The sequence below is a fragment of the Marmota flaviventris genome, chromosome 12, assembly GCF_047511675.1.
Source record: "Marmota flaviventris isolate mMarFla1 chromosome 12, mMarFla1.hap1, whole genome shotgun sequence".
NCBI classification, from domain to species: Eukaryota; Metazoa; Chordata; class Mammalia; order Rodentia; family Sciuridae; genus Marmota; species Marmota flaviventris.
The window spans coordinates 54,318,084-54,345,436 of record NC_092509.1 but is presented as its reverse complement, the minus strand read 5'-3'; the positions used below and the strand labels follow the sequence as shown (position 1 = coordinate 54,345,436).

At 37.3% G+C, this 27,353-nt stretch overlaps 1 non-coding gene across 1 annotated transcript; it reads right to left on the bottom strand.

The window, feature by feature from the left end:
• Positions 1-6,047: 6,047 nt before the first annotated feature.
• LOC114087231 (U6 spliceosomal RNA) lies at positions 6,048-6,157 on the bottom strand. The gene has a single exon (XR_003581769.1). It is a non-coding gene; the product is annotated as a U6 spliceosomal RNA (small nuclear RNA).
• Positions 6,158-27,353: the final 21,196 nt, after the last annotated feature.

The following is a 27,353-nucleotide window of genomic DNA, read 5'->3' as shown; positions in this document are numbered from 1 at the left end:
CACAGCCAAATGAGAATACTATATCTAGCAAAGCTATTCTTCAGAAATGAAAGAGAAATAAAAAGATGTTCCAAGATAAGCAACAACTGAGGGAATTTATCACCCCCAAAATGGCCCTACAAGAAATGCTTAAGAGAGTCCTACTATCTAAAAATCAACTTCCATCATGAAAGTTCAAAACTCAACGGTAGAGAAGATATATTAAAGAAAACAGAAATAGTAGAAATACGTTTTTAGGCTTCTTTCAGAAACTCCATTCCACAAATTCACAATCTGGCAAACAAATAGGAGTCCCTCCATATTCTCTGCTGGGCTCCCCTAGTTGAATCACTTGAATCCCTGTTTAGAGAACTGCCAGACCAATGTCCTCTAAAAGCTCATACTGGCTTTGGCCCCAGTGCAGCAGTGTCCAGAGGTGGTTCCATTCTTCGAAAGTGATTGGATCATGAGGACTCTGACCTCATTAGTGGATTAGTCCATTGATGAGTTCATAGTTAATAAAGTAATTGGGAGGTGTTGGAAATTTTAGGAGGTAGAACCTAGTTGGAGGAAGTAGGTCATTGAGGGCATGCCCGGGAGGTTACAGTTTATTCTCTCTGTCACTTTTCCTCCATGTCTCTTTGCTTCCTGGCTGCTGTGAGGTTAACAACTCTGTCCTACCATATCTTTTTACTTTGATGCTCTATCTCACCACAGATCCACAACAATAGAGTCAGATGACAATGGATTGAAAACTCTGAAACCAGGAGCCAAAATAAATCATTCTTCCTTTAAAAACAAAAACAAACTTCTAGACCATTCTCAGGGATGGTGAGTCAGAAGGTGATATGAAGGTGTTGGGTCAGCATTAGTACAGCAGGAATGCAACTGAGTCAACCTTGGGCACCAGGGACAGGAGGAAGCATAGAAAAATCCCAGTGCAAGCAATGGAGGTGGGAGGTGGGGTTGGTGGAGAGATCAGGGCAGCTGGGGCCATTTCCAGGAAGAGGATAAAGGGGTATGACCTTAGGGGAGAGTCAGCCATGGGAGAGGAAGCTTAGCTAGGTGGATTTTTTAAAATCACATTTAATAATTTTTGCTTCTTTAAAAAGCAAAGATATAATTGACATACGGTTACTTGTATCTTTTAAATTTTTATTTATTTATTTATTCATTTATTTTATGGTTCTGGGGTTCTGGTATGTAGGCAAGCAATCTACTACTGAGCTACATTCCCAGGCCTAATAGTAGCATTTTATTTAATTTAATTTTTTTTTGTGTGTGTGTATATGGACACAACACAATGCCTTTATTTTTATGTGGTGCTGAGGATCGAACCTGGGTCCCACCCATGCTAGGCGAGCGCTCCACCACTGAGCCACAATCCCAGCCCCTAACAGTAGCATTTTAAACTATACAGTTTAATCAGGCTTTTTTTTAATATAAAAAAAACTTTACTATTTCTTCTTTTTTATATTTTAAAAAATTTTAATCCACATATTATAATTTTAAGTATGTGATGTTTCAGTATATGTATACAATGTGTAATGATAAAATCAGAGTAATGGATATATCCATAACCTCAAATATTTAACAGTTCTTTGGGCTGGCAGTATTCAAAATTCTCTCTACTGGCTATTTTGAAATATATAATTAAAGATTATCAACCTCACCAAAAACTGGGTATATTTTTACTACTTGATAATATTTAAGCTTTGAAATCTTAGGATGATAATTATGATCTTTGAGTATCTTGAGAATCAAACAGGTTAAACGGGATCACTGTCTTAATTCACTTTGTATTGCTAAAACGGAATGCCTGAGACTGGATACTCACTAAAGAACAGAGATAGCTGGGCACAGTGGCACATGCCTGTAATCCCAGTGGCTCAGGAGGATGAGGCAAGAGGATCTCAAGTTGAAAGCCACCCTCAGCCATTGGAGAAGATAATGCTAAGTGAAGTTAGCCAATCCCCCCCCAAAAAATGCCAAATGTTTTCTCTGATATGAGGAGGCTGACTCATAGAGAGGTAGGGAGGGGGAGCATGGGAGGAATAGATGAATTCTAGATAGGGCAGAGGGGTGGGAGGGAAAGTGAGGAGACAGAAGATTAGCAAGGATGGTGGAATGTGATAGACATCATCATCCAAAGTACATGTATGAAGACACGAATTGGTGTCAACATACTTTATATACAACCAGAGATATGAAAAATTGTGCTGTATACATGTAATAAGAATTGTAATGCATTCTGCTGTCATTTATTTGAAAAAAAAATCAATTAAAAAAAGAAAGAAAGCCAGCCTCAGCAATTTAGCAAGGCCCTAAATAAAAACACAAAAAAGGGGTAAGGATGTGGCTCTGTGATTAAGTACCCCTGGGTACAATCCCCATTACCCCCCTTCCCCAAAAAATATTTATTGAGATATATTCAGCTCATTGTTCTGGAAATTGAGAAGTCCAGAACTGGTATCTTGTAAGGGCCTCTATGCTTCATCACAACATGGCAGAAGGGAAATCAAATATATGCAAGGCGAAGGAGAGAAAACTGGGCCAAACATCATGCTTTTAACAGAAATTTACTCCTGAGATAATAAACCCACTCATCCCATAACAGCTTAATCCATTCCCAAGGAGAGAATCCCCACTACTTTATCACTTCTTAAAGATCCCATCTTTTTTATTTATTTGTTTGTTTTTATTTTTTAAGGTGCTGAGGAATCAATCCAGGGCTTTTTGCATTCTAGGCAAACTCTACCACTGAGCTCAATGCCCAGCCCAAGCCCTACCCCTTAACACTATAATGATGGCAATTAAATTTCAACACGAGTTTTGGAGGGATATTCAGACCATAACAATCACTATTTTCATAATGTTAAAGTCAAATTTTATTTCCTATCCAGGGCCAGATGCCTATATGCCATCTAAGTTTCTAGTACATGTGTCTCTGTAGAAAACCATAAATGGCCAAACTGTCCAACCTTGAGCTTTCCTAGGACTTAATGCTTAATGGTCCATTACAAAACACTACTGCTAAAATAACGTGGATGGAAAATCAAGTTGATTACATCAACTAGATATAATCCCATTTTAAATAGGATTATGCTTTAATATCATTCTTTGTTTTATTATAAAACCTTATTTAGAGTCATTTTAGCTTCATAGAAAAAAATAAGCAAAAGTTAGCCAGGCATGGTGGTGCATGCCTATAATCCCAGCTACTCTGGAGGCTGAGGCAGGAGGATGGCAAGTTCAAAGCCAGCCTCAGCAAATTAGTGAGGTCCTAGGTAATTTTATGAGACCCTGTCTCAAAATAAATTAATAAAAAAAGTGGAGGTGTTTTTTTTTTGAGACCCTGTCTCAAAATAAAAAATAATTTAAAAAACTGGAAGTGTTTTTTTTTTTGAGACTCTGTCTCAAAATAAAAAAAAAATTTAAAAACTCAGTGATAAAGCACCTCTGGGTTAAATCTCCAGTACCAAAACAAAAAGGAAAAGAAAAATTAGCTAAAGTAAAGTTCCCATATACTCTTTTAGCCTTCTTATAATCTCCCCTATCATCAACATCTTGCATTAGGGTAATCCCATTTTTTTAAAAAATAATATTTAAATAATTGGAGACTGCCATTGTTTTGGCAAGTAAGTAAATAAATATTCTAGTGATCTTAAGCAGTTGGACCTATTAGTTACTGACAGAATTACTTTGGCATCATTTTTATATCCAGACTAAAATTATTTTATTTGGAAGAAATTCCTCTATTTAAATAGCAGTTTAGCTAGTTGGGGCATAATATGCAACCAAATACGGTAAAGAAAGCACTAAAATTGTAACACTAAACTATAGATTAATGTTCTACTCCCAGTTGTCGTCTGGGTTGGTGACTTGCTGAAACTCTGAAAGTCTGGGTTGATTAGAAAATATAAAAAAGGGCTTTTCAGTTTAAGATTTTATTAACTGACCAACCTATTGTTTCCCAAACTGGGTGCAAGACTATTTTAGATGGTTTGTACCTTTTACTTATTTACACAGTTCTGTGTTTATTTTGAAGTACATTTTAAAGTGTATTTAAAATCTTATACCTTATATTGATTGCACAAATGTTATTGCTGAAAATGAGGCTAAATTTTAAAAATTGGATAACTGACGACAAATTAAAGGAAATGTTAAGTATCTAATAGTACCAGTTACCTAGATATAAATGGATAAAGGCAACCAAAAAAAGTTCAGGAAATACTAGATTAATTTAAAAATTTTTTAAAAATTTTATTTTGGTAATGGGAATTAAACCCAGCAACACTTAATCACTGAGCCACATCTCCAGCCCTTTTTTGTATTATATTTAGAAACAGGGTCTCACTGAGTTGTTTAGGGCCTCACCAAATAACTGAGGCTGACTTTGAACTCACAATACTCCTGCTTTAGTCTCCTGAACTGCTGGAATTATAGGCATGTGCCACATGGCTGGTATGGATTGATTAATGTATTAATCTATTCAAGAAATAATGTTAGAACAAGAGATGTGGTTCAGTAACAGAGTGCTTGTCTAGAATGTGAGAGGCCCTGGACTTGATCCCCAGCACTAGGGGAAAGATTGTGTCAAATAGGGCTGTGCCCCAGACTTATTTTTAACCTATATTCTACACATAATTTGATTCAAATAATGAACAAGTACATTAGAATTTACAAAGTATTTTATCAGAGAAATGCCCAGAAGTTAGGGAATACAGAATAAGAGCAATTAAATCTGATTCTAAACACCTTCAACATTTCCATATATTTGTCAAAGACTACAAGGCCAATTAGTGAATTGAGAGAGGGATTGATTAAACCTGCCTTAACATTTCTTAGGTTGTAATAATTTTCTCATATTATATGGTATATTAACTCGAGATATTAACCATGAACTTACCCTAATGTTTGGGTTCATTTGTGGCTCATTCTTAAATAAAATGCTGCATGATTCTACCTGCAGGCAACTCCATTCTCCACAACCCCAGTCAACCATCCATCTGTGAGGACAGTAAAAAATTGCTTCTATTTTTATAGGAAGTTTCTTTCCTTCACCTCAAGTATCTAAGGCATGTGGCTCTTTCTTTAATCCATACTTGGAATGTATAAGGACAAAAGGAGCAATGTCTTATTCATCTTAATAACCCTTACGTCTTTGTCCAAAGCCTAAAACAAACACTGAACCAAAATTTTAAATCATTTAATAATGACCAAGCCAATGAGCCATTTTGCTATAGACATTCTTAAGATATCTATCATTTATAAGTTTTTTATCAGTCCATTTTTTTTTCTGGATTTTTCCATGCCCTACCCATATATCTAAGAAAGCAAAGAATTTGGAGCCTATGTCTCAGTTTTTGACATGCATTACATCTTCAGTCCTTTTAAGTAGAAAAATATTGCTCTTCTAGAGAGTGGAACAAAGGCATCTCACTTAATAGTTTCTGTGTTGTGCAAACTTGCCCTTGAAGATACCTGCTATTCTGGGTAGTGTCCTGTATTCAAAGATTCATTTTCTAACCTCCTATTTAAGTTTAGATAGTCTTCATTGATGAATGTTTATTGTTTCATTGCCACAAAGTTTTTTTTTTTTTAAGTTTTTTTCTTAGCTCTTGGGAAACTGAGTCTTCAATTAACATTAATCCACTTATCTCAAGTATTCAGTAATATCTATTACCTCTGTTAGTTTTAGAAGTGATAATAGTTAATAATTAGAATCCTATGTACAAAGTCCATAACTAATATACAGGACCTTAACACACAACCACTGTATAGAATATGTACTACGGTTATACCCTCATTATTTTAGGAAATCATGGCCAACACAGGTGATATTTCTTGGCCAAAGACCCACGGTATGTATTGACCAAATGCAAATCGCTTGACTCCAAAATCTACACTATTAATTTCTCTCTTGTGTTCTCATCTTCATTTTTCTCTTTATGGTGTTTTGCAAGTATAAAACTCTTTCAAATTCTTTTTTAAGGAGAAAAGTATTGCTCCTAAACTTATGAATGAATTTTATGGCAAGTCCTTCTATAATTTTCTTTTTTTTTTTTTTTAACATGGGACACTTCATCAATTTGTGTGCCATCTAATCTTCTGTATTGCCATGCTAATCTTCTCTGTAGTGTTCTAATTTTAGTATATGTGTTGCCTAAGAGAACATTGGTTTTTTTTAATCCTTTATATGGTACCTAAAAAAATTAATTCCTCAAATATATGTTTTTATATTTGTATTTTTATGGAAAGCTTTGTTTGAAGTAATGTGCCACTACTTTGGGTTACAATCTATAGCCTAGCTGTCATTATCATCTTGATGTTCATGGAATAAGATTAAATGATTTACAGATGAGCATTTTCTTTTTTTTTTTTTTTTAAGAGAGAGAATTTTAATGTTTATTTTTTAATTATCAGCAGACACAACACCTTTCTTTGTACGTGGTGCTGAGGATCGAACCCGGGCCGCACGCATGCCAGGCGAGCGCGCTACCACTTGAGCCACATCCCCAGCCCCAGATGAGCATTTTCATGGCTTTCTCCCTAAATAATCATGCCCAGAGCTGAAGCACCCTAGCAACTGAGAGAAAAATAATTGTATGCTCCAAACAACATTTTAGAAGGAGGAATCTGAAGGAAAACCTGAGCTTCATCCCTTTCTTGAAAGCCAGTTGAGGTCCTGGGGAATGAGTCCTTGGTACAGTGATCAGAGTTCTTATCTGGCATATCAGCTCTCAGGGTTTCAAATGACAAAATGACAGTGTTAGCCCAACTTTCTATGTCTGCCACTGTAAATTTACTGAACACAGAGGTAATAGTTATAAATGTAGTGTCTGCCCCCCACCCCATTTCTAGTTATCTACCAATCTAGCCATCTGTTTATCTGCACTCCAAATATTTGAAACATTAAAAATCCTCTCTCCTCCCCCTAAAGATTTTAAAGAACTGCATACTATTATAGTATGTTTTGTATGTGTTAGTATCAAAGCCTCAAAATTAATTGATTTGTAAATGATATTATTGAAGATACATAGGAATATATTATCTTAGTTTTATTTATTTGCATATATATATGTGTATATATATATATACATATATATGCATGTATGAATGTGCTCTCTGCTGTAGAGAAGGGAAGTGAGACAGAAATGGACATGGATAATTTTATCCAAATGCATAATCAGTTTATGCATGTTCTTCTTTTTCTGTTGCAACCACTGTCATTGCTTTCCATGACTTGATATCTTAGATTGAATTTCTGCTCTTGCTATGTTTAGAATCTATTTTTAATTTGGCCAACTGACTTACTATGAAACCATGTGAGTGTTGCTATTTTTAAATAAATAATAGTTGTCCCTAGCTCCCAGTAAAAACCCTCCAGAAAATCACTGTGTGCCTATCCCACTCCACATCACATTTCAGGATGTAAGATAATGATTTTTTTAAAATAAATATTTATTGAACTTCTGCTGTAAGTCAGGCAATAGGCTGTGTGCTTACATAACTTTCTCAGTTAATCCTCAAAAATAATCTTGTGTTAGTAGGAACTTCTTGCTTTGCCAAGCACACGGAAACTTTATGTAAAAATTAGAAAGCCGTGTGCTGAGTGCAGAGATCATGGATATTTACATCAATTCTGAGTTCAAATTCCATCTTTGCCACTTTTTGGCTATTACTTTGCCACTTTTTGGCAAATTACTTCTTTCTCTGAGTCTCAGCTTTTTTGTTTATAACATGAGGATAATACTTCCTTGCAAAATCTGAAGAAATATTAAGTTGAGGTAGCATATTAGGTGCTTCTACAGTGTCTAGTGCAAGAGCAGCACAGTAAAATGTAGTTAGTTATTTGTTATTATTCTCAGATTATTTTTAATGTCCTCAGGAAGAAGAAATTCAGAGTTTGAAAGACATATGTTAGTTAAAGCATCACTTACTATACAGCTCCTAGAACTCTGACCTGAACACTTTCAATTTGAGCAGCTAGAAATTGATGCAATAACCCAATGTGGCATTTGAACAACTGCCAAGTCTTTCAGTTGGAGCCATTTGCCACCAAGAGTCTTCAAACATCTGCTGGAAACTCCAAGTGATTGTTCCTGGTGATTGTTTAACAGAATATTAGCTTTAAACAGGTGTGTCTTTGCCTGTTTGGTCTGGAAACGTCTTATAAAGAAGCTGTTCTGCCTGCATCTACAGGGGGAATTCTCACACCTACATCCAACTGGGTCTGAGTTAAAACTATATGCACTGGGGCTGGGGTTGTGGCTCAGTAGTTACAGCACTTGCCTAGCATGTGTGAGCACTGGGTTTGATCCTCAACACCACACATAAATAAATAAAATAAAGGTCCATTGGCAACTAAAAAAATTTGAGAAAAAAGAAAAAACTAGGGCTTGGGTTGTGGCTCAGTGGTAGAGCACTTGCCTAGCATATGTGAGGCACTGGTTCAGCAGCACATATAAATAAATAAAGTCCATTGACAACTAAAAAAAATATATTAAGAAAAGAAAGAACTACATGCAATGATTTCAGTCTTTGCAATGTTCTCTGGGAGACCAACTGGATGCTTTCTGGACCAAACAACTCAAGGACCTTTTTTGGGTAGTCTGAGGGTTATGCCTTGTGACTTGAGTTTTCCCTCAATGCCAACAGAGATAACAGATTGAGTACACCTACTCCTGCTCAAGTGGTGACTTTCAGTATGGTCTTCTCTGCTGTCTGCTATAGGAGATATTGATATAGTTTCTTCCGTTTGGGGCCAGGAGTTAAGAGATCTTGGTTACTGAGGTTGGTGTGGAAGAAGGCAAGAGGTCTCACATTTACTGAGCTTCTATTCTTGTGTCAGGAATTTCACAAGGGAGATAATTTGGGCTTTCATTTTTTTCTTTTCCTTCCTCCCTTCTCCGTCCCTCCTCTCCTTCTTTCTTTCCTTTCTTCTTTCATGTGGTGCTAGACATAGAACCCAGGAACTCACACATGGTAGATAAGTGTTCTACCACTGAGCTACACCCCTACTTTCAGCTTTTATTTTTATGTCATTTTCCAAATCACCTTATACAATTTCTGTCATAGTGTTTATTTCATAGCAGTTGCTGGAGCATTGAAAATTGCAATGATGTTTTCTAATACATCAAGACTTAAAACACTTTCCTAATAAATATTTTCATAAAATTTTACCAACTGGAGGACTCTCATTTTGTATCATAAATTAAGTGACCTAAGAAATCTTCAGGATGGTTGATATTTTTAATCTCTCTCCCCTGCATAATCCTGTTTAGAAAATTCATGTTTTATTTGCCTTAAATAGGCAGTCCAGGTTTATGTAAATTGTCTATTGTTCATATGATACAATTTTGTCAGCAAAACTCAAATATACCATCACAAAAGTTATAAGTTGCCCAGAATATTTTGAAAAATAGATTGTGATATTTTAATATCTAAATCAAGCTTACCATCCTGTTCATTGTATTTTAAAAGTTTCTGTGTTTAAAACTGTGTTCTCAGTGAAGTTTTTACAAAGGATTAGGTATCTTTGTAGAAACGATTTAGTTTTTCATTTGAATGCCCAGCAGGCAGAGTTTAGGGGTTGTTATGAAGCAGATCTATTTTAATGTGGTTCATTTAACTGGTTTAACTCGTATATATTATCAGACTTGAATGGAACTTTTTGGGGAATTTAGTTTGGTTTCTATGTATTCAGGCTTTGAGATTTCATAAAAAAGAAGCTTTCAGTGAAAAGGATAGTGCTATTTAAAGTTCTTTTTCTACAACTTAAAAAGGATTAACTGTTGTTTGAATCAGTAATATATGCAAGCGGTGCAAAATTCAAAAGTTACAAAGGCTACACTAAGGAAAATGTCCTCTCCCTCCCTTCCTTGACCCCCAACCATTTAATGTCACTCTCAGATACATTTGTCAGTTTTTTGACTCTCCCTATGTTTTAAGAACCAAATGCAAATATTTAATTCTTTGGTTAGTGTCTTATTACCTTCCTTTTAGAATAACCAGAAAAATGACATAACGTATAATTCTTCCAGAACCTGATACAAAGTCCTTATTTTACATAAGAAGCACAGAGAAAATAAAATTTGCATATTTTCTTTAAGCCTTGGGAAAGTCTTCTACTGCAGAGCAATACAGTGATAATTGTAAATTCTGCTACAGATTATGTGGGAAATAACTTTACAATGACCATATAATATATTTTAACTAAGTAAAAGCTAGTTTCATTAAAGTTAAAGAATATAATAAAATATTTTAATTATTTGATAATTATTTTTGTGCATAGTGTTTCTCTGAATTTCAAATACCTGAATTAAAGTTTTCATGAATTTATGTAGGATTTGGGGAGGGGGATCTAATTTCCTCCAATTGGAAATCTTTCTCCCTAATGTTTTTTGTTTGTTTGGTTGTTTTTTTGTTTGTTTGTTTTTTGTACTGGACATTGAACTAAGGGGCACTTGACAACTGAGCCACATCCCCAGCCCTATTTTTTGTATTTTATTTAGAGACAAGGTCTCACTGAGTTGCTTAGCAACTCACCGTTGCCAGGCTGGCTTTGAACTTATGATCCTCTTGTCTCGGCCTCCAGAGCCACTGAGATTATAGTCGTGCACCACCACACCAGCTCCTAATGTTTTTTCGTATGCAAGTTTAAAAAGTAGTATTGGGGGCTGGGGACTGTTTAGTGAGGCTTTGCATTACTGTGACCAAAATACCCAACAAGAACAGCTTAGAGGAGGAAGTTTATTTTGGGGCTCACAGATTCAGAAGTCTCAGTCCCTAGATGGCTGACTCCATCACTCAGGGCCCAAGGTGAGGCAGTATATCCTAGGAGAAGGATCCAGTGGAGGAAAGCTGCTCAGCTCATCGCAAGGCCAGGAAACAAGAGAGAGAGAAGGAAGGAGGAAAAATGGACCCTTCCAGGACACACTCTCAGTAACCTTGCTCCTCCAGCCACATCCCACTTGCCTACAGTTACACCTAATCAGTCCATTCAAACTAAGATGGACACTCTAAGTTACATATCTCATATCTAATCATTTCACCTCTGGATGTTTCTGCATTAACAGAAGCTTTTGGGGAACACCTTATATTACTATAAGGGTGTAGCTTGCTGTGTACAAGGCCATGGGTTCATCCCCAGTACCACTTTAAAAAAATGTAGTATGTGCTAAATAAATGTATTGTGTCTAATCCTCATAACTACATTACAAGATTGAGTTTATTGTCCTCATTGGAGATCAGGAAACTAATATCCTAAGAATTGAAATGACTCCCAGCTATTTGGGAGGCTAAGGCTGGAGGATTATAAATTTGAGGCCAGCCTGGACAACAAGCATAGCAAGACCTATCTTAAAAAAGAGAATCAAAGTGACTTGCTGCAGGTTCATAGCAGTAAATGCAAAGCTGAAACGCACACCCAACTCAAATGGCCCACATCATGGCCAACAATGTTGTCTGAAACACAGAATATTCTAGTCTGGAAAAAGGTAGGATGCTTGACATCTCATTTCATCAAGGCACATGCCAGAAGCCCGAAGACATTTGTCAACAAAAAAGAGTTAGGAAAACTAGGTGAAAATAGATGGTGAAGTGATAATGGATAAAATAACCATATTCTCAAAAGTGTTGATTAGCTGCCAATGTATTTATGGTCATGTTCTAATCAACATTTTATTAATGTTTGGTATCAGAGCGTGACTATAATACTATATACCTGTAAATAACTATTAAATAAATAAATGAATGAAAGAAGACACTGTAATTTGATGATCATATATTTTAGCTGTCACAAAGTTTGAAGTCACAATAATTACACCAAACAACAAATTTGAAATTAAAAAATCATAACATGAGGGGCTGGGGTTGTGGCTCAGTGGTAGAGCATTTGCTTAGCATATGTGAGGCACTGGTTTTGGTTTTTTTTGTTTGTTTGTTTGTTTTGAGAGAGAGAGAATTTTTAAATATTTATTTATTTATTTTTAGTTTTCAGCGGACACAACATCTTTGTTTGTATGTGGTGCTGAGGATCAAACCCGGGCCGCACGCATGCCAGGCGAGCGCGCTACGGCTTGAGCCACATCCCCAGCCCGAAACACTGGGTTTAATATTCAGCACCGCATGTAAGTAAATAAAAAATAAAGATCCACTGACAACTAAAAAAAAATGAAAAACCAAAATATAACATGAACTAGGGGTGTAGCTCAGGGGTAAGGCCCTGGGTTCAATTCCCAACACTGCTGAGAGCCATAGCTAAGTAGGTACGACACATGGCAATTTCCTTGTCAGCCTACCCCATGTTGCTTAGAGGAAGGACTCTCCATTGTGGACCCAGGTCATTTGCAGTGACTTTGCATGAAAGGTGACCTTGCTCAAGGACCAGGGCGGATCCGGGTTTAGGGTGGATCAGGGTTTAGGGTGGTTCCAGGTTTAAGGTGATTCCTGCTGGGAATAGGGCATATCCTGCTGCCTCAGGCGCCTTGAGTTCCCGTTGAGTTCTCGCGGGATTCAGAGAGTATTTGGAATTCAGAGCCCAGTGGAGAGTGTGGATTTTGCCCAGAACGTGCGTGTAGAGTGCCAGTGAGAGGTTGGGAATAAAGACTTGCTGTTTGAATCTACAAGGCTGTGAGTGGCTCGTGATTTGGGGCCCAGCCAGACTGCGGCACAACACCAAAACAAAACAACAAAAATCACAACAACATACAAATGTCAAGGCTAAAACAAGGATAAATGTTAAATCAAACAATTGTACAATGACACACTGTACAGTGAACATTAAGGCTTCAAGTGTGGAAGGAGGAAAGAAGGGAGGTAAGAAGGAAGAAGGGGGAGAGGAGAAAATAAGCCATCTTTGTACTTAATCACATAAGCACTTCAAAATGAGGCTAATAGTATAGTTACTAAATTACTGAATAAAATTAATAGACAATTAGGGAAAAATAAAAAGGGAAGGTATTCTTTGTATTTGCTCTCCACTAGTCAGATTCCATCTGCAATATGTTTCAAATTCTGGATTCCATGTATTAACAGGAACAGTAACAATCTGTAGAGAATCCATAGGAAAGTGACTAGAGTGATGAGTGAGATTAAATATGTAATTTTAATCCAGAAAACTAATCTGGGGATGTGTGATAGCTATTTTGGGGAACTAAGATGACATATGGAAAAGAAATTTTGTTTACAGAATAGTACTGGATTCATAGCCTTTGGAGACTCCTCAGAGGTTATCTTGCTCTTGAACTTTCACAGAAGAGTTGGTCAAAGCCAGGTGCAGTGGCACACACCTGTAATCCCAGCAGCTCAGGAGGCTGAGACAGGAGGATTGTGGGTTCAAAGCCAGCCTCAGCAAATTAGTGAGGCCCTAAGCAACTCAGTGAGACCTTGTCTCTAAAATAGGGCTGTGTGGTTCAGTGGTTAAGTGCCCCGAAATTCAATCCCCGTTACCAAAAAAAAAAAGAGCTGGTCTGAAAACTAGATTAGTGATTCTCAGGGTGTGGACCTAAGATGTATCAGCATTATCTGGGACTTGTTAGAAATACACAACTCTTAGACTCTACTCCAGTGTATTCTGAAGATGGAGCCCAGCATTTTATATTATAACAATATAATATAATATAATCGACCCTTCAGGTGATTCTAACATGTTAAAATTTGAAAATCATTTTGGCCATCAGGTATAAATGTTTAAACTATAATAGTTGCTGGGGATTGAACCCAGGGCCTTGTACCTGTGAGGCAAGCCCTCTACCAACTCAGCTATCTCCCAAGCCCTAGACTAAAATCTTGATTGCAGTAATATTTAAAAATTACCTTTTCCTCCTTAATTTTTATTCACTTATCTTTGGACCTTGTGCAACCAATAGCCCAATTCAACCTGCCCAGTGAATATATGTCCAGGTTTTTGTTTAGCTACACAACATTTAAATATTGTTTCTATTAGAATTGACCACCTATCTTTTAATCGTAAGGGGAAGCCAGTGTCCCACTATGGATGTCATAAAAATACTCCCTCTTCTAACCCACGTGGTTAGAATGTCCAGCAGGGTATGGACATGTTTGGATGTTGAATGTTCTGTAAAGGCCCATATGTTAAGCTCCCCAGTGTCTAGACAACTAATTTTGGGGTGTGTGATAGCTATTTTTGAGAATTAAAATAGCACTATTGGGAGGTGGTTGAATCTTTGAGAGGTGGGGCCTTGTGAGGCCTTTGGGGTTGTGCCCTCAAAGGGCATTTTGGGACCCCATCCCTTTCCTCTTCCTCTTTTTCTTTCCTGACCATCAAGTGAGCAGTTTGGCATCCAACATGGCGCAATTGGGAGGTGGTGAAACCTTTAGGAAGTGGGGCTTTGGGTCACTGGGGGGCATCCTTGAGGAGGTTTATGGGACCCCAGATTTTCTCTCTCTGCTCCAGTTCAAGATGTGACTATTATGCTTCTACTCATGCTTCTGCTATGATGTTCCATCACCTGCCATCCTCACTAGAGGCCAAACCAATCCTCCTCACCCATCCTGATCATGGACTTCGAACTTCCAAAACTAGGAGCTAAACAAACTGTTTCTTTTTTTTTATAAGTTAGCTGCCTTAGATATTGCACCTGTAATGCCAAGCTGACTCCCCTTGGAATCCTTGTCCTCCCCAGCTCCTACCTGCCCAACTGGTACATTCGAGCTGATGCTGCATGGCACATTATGGAAGGAGTCATCCCTAGAAACTCCCTCACGATCTATGGGGCAATCCCAGGACATGAACAGGTTCAGAGTGATACAGAATGGCACCATCTCACTGCCCTCTGGGATCAGATGATGGAGGAGGGGCTCTTTGGTGTTCATGGGGGATCAGCTATTTCTCTGGGATGCTGGAATGGAATGTAAGTAATAGTGTCATAGGGCTGTAAACACTACACTCCCAACTTCATATACTCTTTTTGTTTGCTTCTTTTTGGCCACAGGGCTTTTGGATATGGGGATTGAACCAGATCTTAAGGCAGCTATCAAGAATCTGCATTTCCCCAACCTACTCCTGTGCCAACCCACCTGGGCATCCACCAAGGCTGCTCAGCTTCCACCCAACTTACACCAACTAAAATACACACTAATGCTCCCACTCTTGCTTTGCACTGCTCTGTTCACTTTTTATTTAATTGTTACTCTATTAGAGTACTTTTCTAAGTGCTCACATTCTGACCTCCCATCTGAGGAAAGAAATGCCATTCTAGCTCTTCCCATTCTTCTGAGCACAGTGGACACTAAATTGCTGTTGCCTATCAGTGGAAGCTATTCTTATCAGACTTCTGGAAATTAAGATCTTTTCCACCATCCTTAGCTATCCCATTCCATAACTTCCAGGTCATCTAATATCCACAAGATCCCTATGACCACTCCAGCTAGTTGCCAAAGGCACAAGACAACATGGTCATGATTAGAGCATGGCTCTGCATAGCTGATGAAAACAACCACAACAATCTCCATAGAATGCATAGTGAGCGAGGTGGGTTTACCTGGCTGTCTACAGATTCTAAATCCCTGCCCTGTATTCCTGTGTCAGTTGGTTGACTGGTCCTCTGATGATGTCCTCCATCCCTCACATGAGCTATTTGAGAGGTACATTTGTCTCCATGACTTGGATCTTCATTTACAATGTCTTTTAGATAGGAACCCCCTACTCTTCATCCCCATTACTATAGCCCAGTTCCAGGCCTCTATTGTCTGGCCTGCACAAATTCCAGTCTCCTGAGGGCTAGAGGCATAGATCAATAATACAGACCCTGCTTGGCATGCATGAGGCCCTGGTTTGATCCTCAGTATCATAAAAAAGAAGAAGGAAGAGGAAGAGGAGGAGGAGAAAGTAAAAGAAGAGTCAGCCTCCCAACTGGCCTCTCTGCTTTTAGTCTTGCTCCTCTTGAATCCACCTTCTCTACTGCTGCTATCTTTTCTAAATCACAGATGTGGCTGAGTCATTCCTCAGCTCAAAAATATTTAACATTCTCCATAAGCTGTAGATGAAGTCCAAAATCCCAAATGCTCTATATTACATTTCATAATCTGATATCAATAAAACTTCCTAGCTTCCATAGAGTGATACTCTTGCCCTGTCACAACCTTTCTTCCCCTAAAAATCTTTAGTATAAAGGAATTTCTGAATAGTTTGAAATTATGTGACTTTTCTCATAACTGACCCCTTAACATGAGAAGCCCTCTTCCTTGCCTAAAATAATAATTAAGATTTGTGCAAGGCATTGCAATTCACAAAGAGAGGTTTTCTGGTGAATGCTCATTGGAGATATTTATGTCAGTGTTTAAAAATTGTAGCCAGACTCCTGAATTTTAATTCACCACTTATTTGCTGTGTAACCAGGGGCAATTAATTCAACCTCAACAGGTTCCTTATCTTTAAAATGGGGATAATAATAGTATCTTATCTCCCAGGGTTGTTTTGAGGTTTAAAGCTTTTAGATCATTGCCAGACACACAATTCACATGTTATTTCATGTGACACTTATTTGTGTCAGCTATTATTTGTCCCCATGACACTTCCACTCTTAAGCAACAAACAAACCAGAATTTCTAAAGTAGGATTTCAGTCTTCTGACTATAAGCTTATAAGTAACGGATTCTACCAAAACACATTGTTTTTCCACCTGGAAAAAATCCTACTCATTCTTAGCCAAGCACAGTGGTGTACCCCTGTAATCCCAGCTAGTATGGAGGCTGAGGCAGGAAGATGGCAAGTTCAAGACTAGCCTGGGCAATTTAGAGAGTAACTTCCTCAAATTTTAAAATAAAAATAAAAAGGACTGCAAATATAGTTCAGTGATAAAGGGCTCCTACCAGAACCCAGTACTCCATTTTTATAAAAAGGAGGAGGGGAGAGAGCTGTCAATAATAATTGTGAGACAACACCTATTGTAAGACGTGTTCTGATTTCAGATACATTAATCTGCATTTTAGAATAGATAAAATAAGGTAATCCTTCCCTTAGCAGGGTTAATGTGGCAGACAACATCTATTTCTAAAAAGCACACATTGACTCTATTGTAATTGGTCATTACCAAGCTTGCTTTCCCTACTAAATATGAGTAACTTTAGGGTAGGGAATATATCTTACTTCAGTATTCTGGTACCTGACACCCTGGGCATAAGACACATATTCAATATCTATTTGCTTAATGTAAAGTGAAATCCTAATACTTAGTATCAGACACTTAGAGGGGTACACTGAGAATATGATAGGCTTTGCACAATAATAATATTTCAGTGATCCAACAGCTCAATCAGACATACTTGGCAAATTGGTCTTCCTACTTTAAGGCAAAGAGAAATGAATTATGTCATAGGTTGCTGTCCATCTTGGTACTACTTTTCCAGAGGAAAGGTTGCAAATAAACATACTTCTTATATAAGATTTCAAAGGTAGGTGAACTTTTTGCCAACAAGAATAAACTAACAATATTCCTAGTGACCTGAAGATGTCTGCTTTTAAACTCAATATAATGAAGAATGTACTCATTCCTACAGTACTTTTCATTCACCTATTCTTTGCTTTCTTTCCTCCATTCCAAAAGGCTTGAATGACCTGTCTTTTAAGGCTTAAAAATAGTCTCAGACAAGACTTTGAAACAGTTCAAGAAGACAGCATCACAGGAATCTCAGATTCCATAAAAATTTCAGCTGCATTTTTATCCCTACAAATGCTGTGACTTTTGTCATCGTTTAGAAAGCAATCACACTGTTCTTTTAAGCTATGTTTTGTTTTTTTCACCAATCTTTCAGTGAAAAGAAAACTTAACATATTGCAGAAAAATTGCTTCTAGAATTCACTTTGTTGATCTTGAGCATTCATAGTGCAAACTTGGGTCTGGGAAAGACAAACCAACTCACTTGGAAAACATAAATGATGGAGTCTCCTCTCCACTGTCCAGGATAACTTTAAAAGAGGTTCTTGGCTGCATTTTTTAATGGCATAGCAACAACTGTTAGGTGAATTTTAGTTCTGCTTCCCCTCTTTCTCTTTAGATGTATAAAACCAAAGACAGAATAGCAAGTGGTCCAGCTAATGCTACATGTGTGTCTTTCCCATGTTCTCCTTCTAAGATGCAGGTACTCTTTGTGTGTGTCACCTTGATTTGTATCATGTTACTCAGTAACCTTGGCCACACCTGTGAAACAACTCTACCAAAGTGAGCTACAAAGGAAGATGTTGGCTCATAAGGTGGCCTAGGATAATAACCCTACCCAGCAGGAGAAATCCTGAGTGATTGATGATGAACTGTGTTAGTCAGCTTCTAGCTATTATTTTTTTTTAATGGAGATAATCAACTTACAAAGAGAAAAGTTTAATTTTGGCTCACAGTTGGAAGCTTCAGTTCATGACCAGTGGGCCCCATTGCCTGTGGCAATGCCTCATATTATAGCAGAAGTGGTTGGTAGAGCAAAATTGCTTACTTTATAGCCAGGGAGCAAAACAGAGTCAGAAGGGAACTGGGGTCCCCATGCTGTATGTGTGCCTGTAGTCTTAGAAACTCAGGAGGCTGATGCAGGAGCATTGCTGAAGCCCAGGAGTTAGCGACCAGTCTGGGAACCACAGTGAGATCACATATTATAAATAGGAACATACTACCCAGTGACCTCACGACCTCTCACTAGGCCTCACTCTTAAAGGTTCCACTACCTCCCAATAATGTCATACTGGGGACTAAGCCTCTAAAACATGGGCTTTGGGGCCCATTGAAGATCCAAACTATAGCATGAACCAACCTAACCTCAATCTTGATCTTGGGAAATTTTGAATGTGAATCAGAGAGAAGACATTAGAAATTGAACCTGAGAGCTAGTAGTGGGCACAACACTAAAATAGGGTACAAAAGACTCCTGCTTCAGAGGAGAGAATAAGATGACCAGGCCATTGAGTTGCCACTGCTTCCAATTAGTATTTTATAAGAAACCTGGAGGCTAGGGTTGTAGCTCAGTGGTAGAGCACTTGCCTCGAATGTGTGAGGCACTGGGTTCAATCCTCAGCACCACATTAAATAAATAATTAATAAATAAATATAATAAAGGTATTGTGCCCATCTTAAAAAAGAAAGAAAGAAAGAAACCTGGATTTTTGCTAAGATATTTTCCTTTTTTAAAAAACTTTTTTGATATTCTTATATATTTAAAAATAACTTTCAAAATAATAGGTGCAAGCCATGCTGGTGGCCCATGCCTTTAATCCCAGCTACTCTGAGACTGAAGAAGGATTGCAAGTTTGAGGTCAGCCTTGACAACTTAATGAGACCTTGTCTCAAAACAAAAAGTAAAAAGAGTTGAGGATGTAGCTAAGTAGTAGAGTCTCCCTTGGTTCAATCCCCAGTAACAAAATAAATAAATAAATTTGTAGATATGATACATGAATGTTGAACCAACCAACCACAAACAATGAAGAAATTTAGGTTAATGTAAGTGAAAGTCCATTCTTTCTTTAAATATTTCAATGATAATCATGATTATGCTTTGATATAATGTTCTTTCATATTTATTTTAATATAATGTTAGTCAGCTTTGTGTTGCTATGACCAAAATACCCAAGAAGAACAAAATTAGAGGAGAAAAAGTTTATTTTTGCTCATGCTTTCAGAGTTTCAGCCATGGTCAGCCAAATCCACTGCTCTGGACCTGAGATAAGGCAGAACATCATGGCAGAAGGGTGTGGAGAAGAGAAGTTGGAAGCCAGGAAGCACAAAAAAGCTCGAGGAACCAAGGACAAAATATATAATCCCAAGATATGCCCACAGTGACCCACTTTCTCTAGCCATGCCCCCCACCTGCCAACAGTTACCACCCAGTAAACCATTCAAATTATTAATCCATCTAATAGATCAATCTACTGATTAGATTATAGCTCTCATAGTTTAATCATATCACACTTGCACATTCCAGTATTAACAAGGAGCTTTTGGGGAATACCTCATATACACATCAAAACATATAGTATGCTCTCTAACTTGTTTTATTCATTTAGCAATAAATAATGGAGACATAAATAGTTAGAAAGATAGATAATATATGTGGATAATTCTTTGCAGTATCTGTATAGTATTACATTGTACAGATACACCACATTTTACTTAACCAATCTGATACAGATGAATGTAGGAACTATTTCAAGTTTTCAAAACAACAACAATCAAAAATACAGAGGCCACCCTTTTCCACACATTTATGTACTTATGCAATAAATTCCTAAAAGTGGAATTTTAAGATCAAAGGGAATTCATACTTAAAATTTTCATAGATGTTGTCAAATTGCCTCCCTACTTCTTGAGAAAACCTAAGCCTCATTTTGTTTCCTGCCATCTACAGCATGTAACCAGTGTGGATTTGGTTGCACTGAAGACCAGTTAGTCCATCGCCATGAACATGATTGTGCCCAAGTAAATCATACCTAATGGGATCTATTCCACATCACCTGGAGAGTGAAGGTGCTTGTGACACTGACATTCTGTTTTATAGCACCTTGTTCAACAGATATAGATAACCCATGTATTTTGAGAAGTCTCTGTGATTGTCATTCAAGAACTGCTATATGATGGTGTCAGTCCTCATAAATGGTAACAGTCAAGAAGACCCACACACAATTTCAAATGTTTAATCTAGAGCAGCAGTATGCTCTGATATTGAGCCTAAAGAAGATGAATATTTTACACAAACCTGTACCAGGCAGATTTTATGTATGGAGGCTTAGAATTAGAACACTGCAGTTGAGAAGGTCTTATCTGATGGAATTTGTCTATTTAAGTAAACAAAGCAAAAATTAATTTAAGGGGCTGTAGCACACTTGCCTGGCATGTGGTGAGGCACTGGGTTTGATTCTCAGCACTGCATATAATTAAATAAAATAAAGGTCTAATATATATATATATATATATATATATATATATATATATATATATATATATATATATAAATTTAAGAAGGCTGAGCAGGTACTTTTTAAATGTAGCTGATAAAATGTCAACAGAGAAGCAAGGTCCAAGCTAAACTGAAGGTCTTCTTCATTCAGTACCTTTCACTGAGAACCTATAAGGTAGCATGCCATGTGGGGATCCAGAGACAATTAAGACATAGTCCTCAACCTCAAGGAAATTATAGATCTATGAAAATGTGAAATAACTGGATACTGTTATGCACGCATGTGATCCAGTGACTCTGGAGGCTGGGGTAGAAGAATCATATGTTAGAGACCAGCCTCAGCAACTTAGAGGGACCCTCAGCAACTTAGAGAGAACCTGTCTGAATAAAATAAATGGATCTGGGGATGTGTATCAATGGTAAAGCACCAGGGGGCTCAATCCCCAGCACCAAATAAAAACAAAAACATGAAAGAAGAGAGAAGAGTTGGGGACAATTAACCAGGCCTGAAGAGTTGAGGGACCTGGGCAGATTTATCTTGAATGGGCGCTCAAAAAGTAGGCTGATATTTTCCAGGTGCAAAAAGAAGTAAGAGTGCAATCCAGGCAAAGGGGCTGGAGATGCAAAAGGATCTGGCAAATCTAGGGAATGTGAGAAATGAGATAATTCCACGTTTTTGTAAGACTGTGATAATATCAGTTTTGTCCAAAATGTTCCATCAGAGGATCACCTTTTATGAGCCATATGTCTCAAACTAGAACCTTTCTTTCTGTCTTCGTTCCCTATCTGGAATGTGTTGTCTAATATGGAAACCATTGGCCACATGTGACTATTGTGCACTCGAAATGTGGTGAGTATGACTGAGGAACTGCATGTTTAATTTAATTTTTAACTTAAATTTAAAAACAGATACTTCTATTCAGTTTTTGAGAAAATTTTTAGTATGTGTAGAATAACTTGTTGTGTGAATCTACTTTTTTTTAAAATATTTATTTTTTAGTTGTAGATGGACACAATACCTTTATTTATTTATTTTTATGTGGTGCTGAGGATCAAACCCAAGGCCTCGCATGTGCTAGGCGAGTGCTCTTCCACTGAGCCACACTGCAGCCCCATGAATCTACTTTCTTGATTATAAATTTTATGCAAGCTAAATGCAGCTCCCGTATTTCTGATGAAAATTTAACATCTGAATCGAAATGTGCTATAAGTGTAAAATATGCACTAGATTTCAAAGACAGTACAAAAACAAGAATGCAAAATATCTCATTGATCACTTTTTATATTGATTACATAATGAAACAATGATATTTTAGATAGACTGGGTAAATAAAATCTATTATTAAAATTCAAGGGCTGGGAACATAGCTCAGTGGTAGAGCGCTTCCTTAGAATGCACAAAACCCTGGGTTCAACCCCTAGCATGGCAAAAATAAAATAAAATTTGTTTCTCCTGTTTTGTTTCTTTTCTTATTTGATGCTGAGGATGGAACCCAGGACCTCAAGCATGCTAGGCAAGGGCTCTACCACTGAGCTACACCCCCAGCTCATTTTTCCTTTTTTAAATGTGATTCCTGGAAAATTTGAAAGAACATATGTGATATGTGGCTCATATTATATTTCTACTGATATAGTAGTCTGGACCTCATCATTGTATGCCTGAATCTCTGAAATAGCTCTTTACTTGTTCTTTTTGCCTTCCCTTATTTAATCTGTCCTCCTCTCAAAGCACTGATTTTATCAAACTAAAATGCAAACTTTCAAGTTATTCCTCAAATCCCAGGAAGTCTCTGTTCCCTCCTGAGCCCTACTTTCATGGGGCTCCTCCATTTCAATCTACTCTCCCTTCCAATCTAGTTGAATCTTCCCTTCTCCCAGTCCCAAACTGCAACTCCATCTTCTGGGTTTTACCTGAAAAGCCAAAAAAATCAGATTTCTAACTGAAATTTTTGAATTCACAAAATGTAGGAAATTCCTACAGAGACTGCCTACCCAATACTAATTCCCCACTTTTCCCCTTATACCTCTGTTTTTAATCTGCGCAGCAAGGATCCCAGATAAAAGAACATCTTTTCAAGTCATACTTGCACCTTGAATGAAAATTAGATATAAAGGGAAATTGTACTGGATGTCCAGGTAATCTTCAGCGGGCTAACTCATCTGGAAAAATTTCCCCCTTTGCTCTCTCCGTCTTTGTTCTTCTTGAGAGACTGCAGATGGTGAGTCCTAGCAGCCACTTTATACAATAACATAGTATTGAAGTTGGAAGCCATATGTTAACAGTGGTAGAGCAGAAAGATAGGTGCCTATGTTTCTAATGACTCTGGATCCATCACCTTAAATTGCCTATCTTTGTTTTTTTCTTTTATATAAGAACGAAAGAAACCTCTATCTTATTTAAGCCACTAAGTTGGGTTTTCTATTCATATTTGGATAAACTTAATTTGGCTGCTATTTCAAAAGCACTGTATAGACACAAAGGAACAAAACAAAACAAATAGAAAACATGCCACTGCTTACCTAAAAGTATCTGGGTCTCAGTTTCCCCATTTGTTTTACTAAGTGATCTCTGGGGCCATTTCCAGGATTAAAACTTTGTGTATACCTGCATTTATTCATCACGTATGTGAATATCTATCATTCGCCAGTCACTGATTCAGGTAGTAGGATGCAGCAGTAAACAAGGTATAGATCATTTCTGATGAACTGCAACGTGAATAGTTAGTACAAATTTTTGTGCCACAGTATGCCACCCACACACTGTACTCATGAGGCAATTCACTTGACTTCTAAGTCTGTTTAGTCTAATCATCATCCTGGGTTCATAATGCTGCAGATTGGTAACAACAGCTAACATATACATTGAGTGCTGGTCTTAGATTGTTATATCTAATCCTTACAACTATCCCCTGAAGTGATCCTCAATTTCTTTGAGAAGCATGACAAAAGAAATTAGATAACATGGACAAGTAAGCCACTAAAAGGTAGACTTCAAAATGAACTCGATATTTTGGGTACCTTAAGAATCAAATGATAATAATGAATGTGATAATACTTGGGGAAATTAGCAATTGCATACAATTCTTTCCATAACAAAGGTCATTGGACAGCTAGAATGAAACCAAAGCTTCCAAGTAGATGATGTATATTATACATAGGCAAAGCTAATATTCATTAGTTACTTCATGTCAGGGACATTGCCAGAGGCTTTGTGTCCTTTACCATGAGGAATCAAATAATGGCCCATATGCCAGAGACACAGAGATAAATAAGAACAGGTATACTGTAGAAATGAGCCCAGTGTCTTTGGGGAACACAATTTAATGTTAGTGTTAAGCCTCAGCAGCAAACATCTTGCTTTCCTCATTCTTGTTTACCAACTTAATTAGCTGGCACAGTGCCCTAATCAATATCCCTTAGTGATGATTCACTAAATCATTTCACCTTTAGGTTATTTTTTTCAGTCTTGGAAGAAGATAGCTTCCACAAAAATACTATGAGAAAAATTACAATATATTAACTCTGTGATCCTTGTTTTATATGGCAGTTTGGATATAGGTTTATCCCATCTCTCCCCAAATCCTACCGAAATGAGAAAAACTAACAGCAAACACATATAAATTTCATATGTATCAGAAGCTATTCTTAAGACTTTTGATATGTTAATTGAGTTAATCTTTACAGTTAAAGTACTAATCCAATTATTAGTACTTCATTTATCATTTATTTTTAAATTATTCCCCCCCATTTTGGGGGGAGATGCTGGGGATTGAACCCAGGGCCTTGTGAATGCTAAGCACACACTCTACCCCTGAGCTCTACCCCTGGTCCCAATTGTCCCCATTTTTAGAGATGACTCTAAAACTTTCCAGAGATAAAACAGGTCACACAAAAAGGATCAAGAATTGGAATGACATACTATTGCTCTACAACAACATAAAACCAGCATTAGTTTTTTTTCAACAGAGGAAATGGAGAGATGCCTTTAATATTCAGAGGAAATGGGATTTTCAAACTAAAATCACATCTCAAGCCTATAAAAAGAAGAAAAATAAAAAACCATTTTTGCTCTTGCACAGCAAAAACTTAATTTTTCCCCTTTTTTCAGCAAGTTCCTAGAAGACATATGCCACCAAAAAGATGGAGTATTCTAAGACAGAGGAAAACCTGACATCCAGGAAACAGGAAAGCTCTCACAGAGAGAGGTCAAGAAAATTTCCAAGTTGCTGGTGATATGAAACTTCAAGATACATGTGTGTAGTCACCTCAGAAAACAATTAGTCCTGGATAGAATTGGAGGATGAGGACTCTAGTAGGAATGGCTATGTTAGTCAGTTTTCCATCACTAAAATAAATACCTGAGATAATCAACTTATAATGAGAAAAAGGTTATTTTGGCTCATAGTTTTAGAGGTTCCAGTCCATGATTGGGCAGCACCATGTTTTTTTGGCCTCTGCTGGGTGTGCAGGATAATAAGGGTGGAGAGCGTGTAGCAGAGCAAAAGTGCTCATCTTATGACCAGCTACCAGAGACAGAGAGAAAGAGTGAGAGAGGGAGAAGAGACTGGTGTCCCACAAGTCTCTTCAAGGTCCAAACTATAGCACAGTCCAAGAAAAAAATCAATAGGATATTTAATGTCTTCAACTGGTTTATACATTTATTGGAGTCCTTTGGTTGATTAAGTACATCATTTTACAACAAATGATGTAAAAAAGTGAGACCACTATTAACCAGGAAAAAAAGCATTAAAATACATAAACTTAAAACATTAAATATCAAGAGCTAAAGAAAATTAGTAAAACCAAAACCTACACAGGAAAGAAAATTTAATTAGCTATGAACTTTATTTATATTTTCATAATGACATAAATGCTGAATATCAATTCAACAAAAATTATGTTATGACTACTTTGGGAAGATGAGGGAAAGGTGTTGGGAATCACCCTCTTGAAAGTAAAAATGTTAGTTTCAAATAACCAAGAGGTTATTTAAGTTGATCACTATTTCCTTTGGGCAGTAATAATGGGGGTAGGGCAGGAGATTGCTATTTTTAATTATTTCTCAAATGACTCTAAACTAATATACAAACCTTAACTCTTTAATGTGCAAGAATTAAATTTAAAAACTTTTATAACATATGTAAACAATCCCCTGACTTTTCCAATTGCCCAACGTGTCAAGTCAAATTCTTACTTACCTATACAGTTTCTCCACAATCCATTTTCACTCTTCCTCTATAATCTTATCTACATTCCCCCCCCCTCTTTTTTTTAAAGGGGGGGGGAGAGAGAGAGAGAATATGAATCTTTTTTGTAAATGGACACAACATAATGCCTTTATTTTTATTTTTTTAATGTGGTGCTGAGAATCGAACCCGGGTCCCACCTGTGCTAGGTGAGCGCTCTACCGCTGAGCCACAATCCTAGCTCCCCAAATCTTCTTATACTCTTGTTCCAGTTAACAATTTACTTGGTCTTCCTCAACTTCTAAAAAAATATCATTCACCTGATCTGGGATGCTCTTTCTTCTATGTGATCCCAAAGCCTATTAGTGGATGGAACAAAAGGCACTGAAGTGAAAGTTATCCTCTGAGAACAATATTAAAAAGCACCAAAGTGGGGGGCTAGGAGAAAGCACCATAGTGTAATGGATGAGATCAGTCGTCAGCAGATTGAGGGTTTGATAAACTGTATGGCATTTGCAGGTAAATGGATTGAGTTGGAGAATATCATGCTAAGCAAAGTAAGTCAATCCCCAAAACCAAAGGCCGAATGTTCTCTCTGATAAGTGGATGCTGACCCATAATGATGGGGAGGAGGGGAAGGAAGAACATTGATTGGGCAAAGTTGCGGGGAAGAGGGAAAGGAGAGGGCATGGGGGTAGGAAAGATGGTAGAATGAGATGGACATCATTACCCAAGGTACATGTATGACTGCACATATGGTGCAACTCTACATTGTGTACGACCAGAGAAATGAAAAGTTGTGCTCCATTTGTGTACAATGAATCAAAATGCATTCTGCTATCATGTATAATTAATTAGAACAAATAAAAAATTTTTAAAAGTTAATAGAAGGTGGATGGTCTATATGCTTCTATGAAAAGTAAGTTACTAAATTATTGAACATAAATTTATTAAGTGCCTACCATGTGCCAGGGGTATATTACTTTGGGAGCATATAACAAAAAGTGATATAGAATCCAGAGGGATGAAGATATTACAATGAGTCTAGAGGAATATAGCTTTCTAGAAAACAGGGGTCCTTGAGCACCTATAAATGTCACATTTACTAAGCAGATATGGTCTCTGTAGAGAGGGACATTCAGTCTTAGTGCTTGAAGAGAATGGATTGTGACTTAATTTGACTTCATAGATTGGAAAAATGCCCTGCTTACTCGATATAACCTTACTTTACTAGGCAGTTATTAGTAGTAATAAAAATATTAGCTGCTAACATACAATAATATTTGC